At 36.0% G+C, this 6,000-nt stretch overlaps 1 protein-coding gene across 12 annotated transcripts in view; it reads right to left on the bottom strand.

Moving 5' to 3' along the window:
- LOC122629259 (transient receptor potential-gamma protein) overlaps positions 1-6,000 on the bottom strand; it is a 70,561-nt gene that overhangs the window by 51,616 nt on the left and 12,945 nt on the right. Inside the window, exon 1 of one of the 12 annotated variants that reach the window (XM_043812477.1) lies at positions 4,455-4,473. The exons of 10 other annotated variants lie outside the window; for them this stretch is intronic. The gene's annotated coding sequence lies outside the window, so the exon portion shown is untranslated. Of the gene's footprint in view, positions 1-4,454; positions 4,474-6,000 lie in introns of those variants that run through there. One more of the 12 variants, XM_043812471.1, reaches the window with a different exon arrangement.

Here is a 6,000-nt window from a genome sequence, read left to right as displayed (position 1 = left end):
CAAAATTAATAATCGTCAGAAATGATATCAACGATTTTCGAACGAATACGATCGAGTAAATAAAATAAAAGTTAATATCAGAACGATGAGAAATTTCGTCTAATTAATTTTAGAATTGGATTGGAATTTGGTCGCGGATCAAATAAAGTAACAAACCGCTAACTCTAATTAGTTTTCTGCTCGTTCTGCATTCACCAAATCTACCGGAAGTAAATCGTATGAGAAAAGAGAAAAGATCTCGACCATATCAAAGTGGAGCTCGACTTTGTCCGTCGTCGCCATCGTCTTCCTAACCCTCTCCCTCTCTCTTCTTCTTCCTCCTCCTCCTTCTCCTCTACCACCTCTACGTAAAAGTAGTGGAAGCACTTTGCGCGCCTCGAGTTCGAGATAAGCCACGTTTCTCGCTCATCCTTTCTTACACCGCTACTTTCGTCTCGCTTCTAAGCACCAATTTTGGACCACTTACTTTTACCTTCTTGTTTCCGTTGCTCGCCGAGAAAAGGTTTCGAAAATGTCAACCGAGCGGAATGTCTTTTTACCTCCGAGACGATTTACAGAAAAGAAATTATGTACAGAAACGTGGTTATATGCATTTGTTTCTACTTTCGCGGTCTGTAAAAACGAAGAGAGAAAGAAAGAGAGAGAGAGAGAGGAAAAAAGAGGAAGGAAAAAAAAATATATTACACATATATCATTCATGTCGCACGAACAAACAGCTCAGTCGACGGAAAAAAAGCTAGAGAAAAAATTTGCACGTACTTGATAAAAATTTATCTCAAAAAAATAAAAAATGATCGTAAAAAGATTAGAATAATATTAATCTTCTAATCGTTCATCGTTACTTAAAATAGAGATATTATCAGTTCGACGTTAAGGCCAGAAACTCGAGAAGTACCTACTATGTATACATACTCTATCACCGATCTCCTAGAATTTCATCGGGAAGCGTTTCCTGATGCAACATGAACTTTAGCGTTCTAAGAGAAAATGGCTCTCCGATTTTTATCTATCTCAAACGATTATCGCGTTTTCGTACTTCGAGTAAAACCCTTAATAGTGCTTTAGAAGGATTAAGTCGAAAAAGAACAAGGCGAATATATGAAATACATTAAAAGAAAGATAGAGAGAAAGGAGAGAGAGAAAGATGAAAATCCTTTTGACCAAAAAAGATGAAAGAAAAACACTCGATAACGAGTGAAAAGAGATTTCCAAAGTAACTAGAAAATTACGCGTTGCTAATCCACGAGTCATCTAGCTCAGACTCATTTCGCTTCGAAAAACTTCGCTAAAGAACTTGATCTAACGTTCCAACGGGTACCATCGGATCGATGACTTTAGATGGTAAACTTTAATGGGTATCTTTACGGAACAAGACAATTTTTAAAGAACCAACAAAACTCCCTCTCTCTCTTTCTATTTCTCTCTCTTACTCTCGTTATCGTTTGTTAACTTCACTTATCCATACAAAGCTTTAACCATGCAAACTATCTACAAAAGATTAACCGTCTAGCTTCAGAGAAATTTTCCTTTTGCTAATCGGATATATCGTTCTATGGAATATGTAATCCTAGGATCACGATTCTAATATAAACGCGATACATCGTTTCGGAATTTCGTTGAATTCCAACACCTCTGACCATTCGATGGTCGGATCGAATCTTCTCCCAGATTCCCAGGATTATCTTAATTCTCTTGGAGTCATGAAATGCCCGTCCCGATATCGATGTCCTATAATCGAAACCACGCGCATGAATACTACTGACTCGATCGAAAATTCAAAAACGTCAGCACGATATATAGATATCCACGAAATAAGCTTCTGGATCTTGTAGATGGTTACGGAATAAATTGAATTATTTATTACTAGCATGTTTCGTTTTAAACGATATTTTAAGTTATTATAATATCGAAGCATACATAAAATTTGATCGAGGTTCATTTTAAAGGATAAAGAACGAAAAGGGACGATTGATATTCGGCAATAATTTGAAATATTATAGAAAAGAAGTCTTCTTGTAAAATTTTCTAGTGAAAAAGATGCACCGTAAACTCTATTTGTTCCCTCGCAAAATTGTCCACAGCTGTTGCTGATTTCTCAAGTATCTGTATAAGAACCCGTTGTATTCGTTCAACGAAACTCCTCGACACACTTACATTAGAATCCTCCACGAATCACTCGTACGATTCTACCTACTTCGAAATTAAAGTTAAACTGTCTGAACGATCTCTTAAAACTGTTTGCTATCTCGAATAAAGTTTAAAGGTTAAAATATTAAGATGTTCCAGAGAAATCGTACGTAAATAAATAAATAAATAAATAAATACATATATTATATTATAAACATAATACGATCAAAATATGTACACAAGATATATAAACCAAAGCAAATAATTTACAATTTTCAATGCTCGTCACGTGAATTTTCTTAACGAAAGAATAAGGGGAAAAAAGAGAAAGGAAAAGAAAACAAGACAAAGATAAAAGCGAAAATTTTCACGTAAAATGAAATAAAAGAAGAAGAAAAAGAAAAAGGAAAAAGAGCTAAAAGAACACGAATACAAACGAAAGACCAACCTTGAAGATGCTCTTGTCTTGACATACGGTGCACGTCGCCATCCCTAAAGCGAATACATGGCAATGCTCGTTTGTTCTCGTTTGTTAGACGGATGTATACAAATAAGTTGGGGTTGGTAGACCTACTTGAACCTACTCAAGCTTCGTTCGTCTATCCCTCTTTCTCTCTCTCTCTCTCTCTCTCCCTCTCTCGCTCTCTATCCCTCTATCCATCTCTCTTTCTCCTTATGTAAAAATGCATGCCACAGTACGAAAAATTCTTTCATAATAGAAAAAGAAAAAAAGAAGAAGAAGAAGAAGAAAATAAAATAGAAAAAAGAAAAACGAGAAAAGCAAATGGTCGATATTAAAATTTCTCTCGAAAATTAAAAAACTTACGGCCTACCGTGAAACTTTGCTTTCTAATTTCGAACAGCGAGTATAAGTATACTCGTAGTACATACGTCGACGAGAATGTTAGTCCTTGTAAGGCAATATTTCATGAATTTGTTCGAAAGTTAGAATATGAGCGAGGCAACGTTACACGAGAGTTATTTGGCTAGTTGAAAAAAATATTCTATGCTGACCGCGATAGCCTCATTTTAATTGGAAAATAAATCATCTTTTCCCGGTCGTTGTCATACGAATAACCGATATAAATCAAATAATTAAATAAATCTCATTCGGTTTGCATCTACGGTGTGAAAAATTTTAAGACGATTAATCGAGGTTTTCATCGTAATTGTATTAACGAAACGATCGGGGACTGTGATAACAACTTCCGAAGAATTTACGAGCTACGTTAATGCTATGTGTACACCTCTGCATGTATTATGCTTTTATCGATGGTTGACATCAAGTTCTTCAATAACAAATGTGTGTGCGTGCGCGCGCGCGCGAATATGTGTGTGTGTGTGTGTGTGTGTGTGTGTGTGTGTGTGTGTGTGTGTGTGTGTGTGTGTGTGTGTGTGTGTGTGTGTGTGTGTGTGTGTGTGTGTGTGTGTGTGTGTGTGTGTGTGTGTGTGTGTGTGTGTGTAAATACGAATATGATTATACACATGTCTGTATCTACTTATAGATCGAATTAACTTCGATACAATCGATTATCCACTCGAGCAATCTGTTACATACGATAATGTAAATCCCTAACTCGATTTTCGATCCTGTTTCTTCGTGTAAATATTAATATAATTGGGACGGTCTCGTGAGAATTCGATAAAAAATGTGTTTCGAACGATCTATAGAGAAACGTATTTCCCTTGCTCTTTCGTACGTATCGATCACAACGAATGCACGACAAACGAATAAACAAAAGGAAAAAAGAAACAAACGAAAAAAAAGAAAAAATAACGAAGATTTTTCCTATCACGAAATAATTTCGAATTTGTCGAACAAACCTGTTCGCGTTGTTTATCGAATCGCTACGTGTACAAACGAAAAATCATTATAAAGTGATGACACTTTGTATGCGCGTGTAAATATCCTGATAGAAATGTTATATACGAGGTAAGCCAACTAACTTCTCAAGCAGGTTCCACCATCGTCGCGTATAATAGATATATATATATATATGCATGTATGTGTGTGTGTATATATATATGTACGTATACATGTACAATACATACTATGTAAAGCTTCGGCGAGGTAAGACTTTGGTAAGCGAGTACCGCTATTTACAAAGTATCCCACAAGAGCCGAACGAATTACGAGGGGAAACGCTCTTCATCTCAATTTTCCTTCATCTAACTCTACGATGAATTACTTTTGATTTTTCAAACCATTTAAGTTAATATCATGCTTTTCTCTACTTTCAGACTCATAAGTCTCTTTTATTTTACTAATATCTCTATAACAATAACTAATATATTACACATCCTATGACATGAGATCGAACTTTTACCTGTATTTTTAATCGAATCTCAAACTTCGATATTCTTTAGTGATGAAACGTTGAATCCAATTCGACGGTGAATCTAATAACATCATTAATCATACATGTCATCTTGGAATATCATAGAAAAAAAAAAAAAAAAAGAGGAAAAAAAATTTTATTGGGGAAAAGAGAACAAAGAAAAAAGTAGACAAAAAAGATAAGAAAAAAAATGATAAAGAAGGTATGCGAAACGAAGCGTGGAACGATGTATTTCGATCGAATTGATACCGCAAGTTAACATCCTTTGAACGGTTCATCGTATCCGAACTATCCGATAGGGGAAGGTAACTTTTCCTTTCATGTTCGTACTACCGATTCAATATCCAGCCGACTTAATTACTGCCAATGGCGTGTAGTCGCTCAGAGCGTAGATTTCACTTTCGCTTCGTGTAACCCGCCCACGATGCAATTAATAACGATATAATCGAATTCTCTTTCTCTCTTCCTCTCTATCTGTCGCTATCTCTCTCTGTCTCTGTATGCTCGATCTCTGATTACGAAGCATCCGTAAAAGGTACATTTAGAAAGAGGGAGTAAGGAAAAGATCGACACTTTTCTGAAATAAAAGCTGTCCCTATCGCCAAAGCGATGATCGACGGTCGAAAAGAAACTGAAGAACAAAAGGAAGAGAGACAGAGATAAAGAAAAAAAGGAAAGGAAGATTATAAAAAATTGACGTCGGCCTTGTTCTCTTGATGATGTAAAAAAAAGGAAAAAAAATTAAAAAAGAAAATATAAAAAAAAAAGAAAGCATTACTACGCGAATTCTCCGTCAAATTAATTAATTTCCAGCGATGTTATACGAGCCTGGACTATAGAGGTTTTTTATCTTAAACCGCAGGAATTAGGTTCTCCTGGGTAAAAGATATTAAATGAATGATTACAGGCTGGTGGTTGAATAAGAGGGAGAAAAAATAGAGAGGGAGGAAGAGAGAGAAAGAGAGAATTGAGAAAAAGACAGAAAGAAAAGTGACGTGAGAGTTCCGTATAAGTATTATTACTAACCAAACGATCGTGTCAGCGAGACTCAATGCTATTTACACGGCCACCCGATATTAAATTCTATTTTCGCTGCAGGCACAACGTGCTCTTTGTCGTAGCTATAGAATCGATAGGATTCGAACAGCTTTGACGAGGATTCTTTCGTCGAAAGAATAAGGAGAGAATGATCGAGTGTGAGAAAGACATAGATGAGAACACAAAGAAAATGAATGGTGTGAAAAAAAGAGAAGATCTGCTTAAAGATCCCTTCACTAGACACGTCAGATCGACGAACATCTCTCTTGTTCTCGAAAATCCAACCCTAATGCTGTCAACAACAATGGAAGACAAAGACGACGATTCGACGGTTTCTCCACTTGGAAAGATGCAGCACTTGTAGTTAATACTGCAATGAAGAAAAGGGACCATAATACGAGAATTACATATGCTTATGTTGACGGATGGATTATGTAGCTAGTAATACGAATACGTATGTTACGTGTCTCTATATGTATGTGTATGTGTATGGGTG

Source organism: Vespula pensylvanica, chromosome 5, assembly GCF_014466175.1.
Source record: "Vespula pensylvanica isolate Volc-1 chromosome 5, ASM1446617v1, whole genome shotgun sequence".
In the NCBI taxonomy this organism is placed as follows: Eukaryota; Metazoa; Arthropoda; class Insecta; order Hymenoptera; family Vespidae; genus Vespula; species Vespula pensylvanica.
The sequence above is the reverse complement of the archived record's forward strand: the minus strand, read 5'-3'. Positions and strand labels throughout refer to the sequence as shown.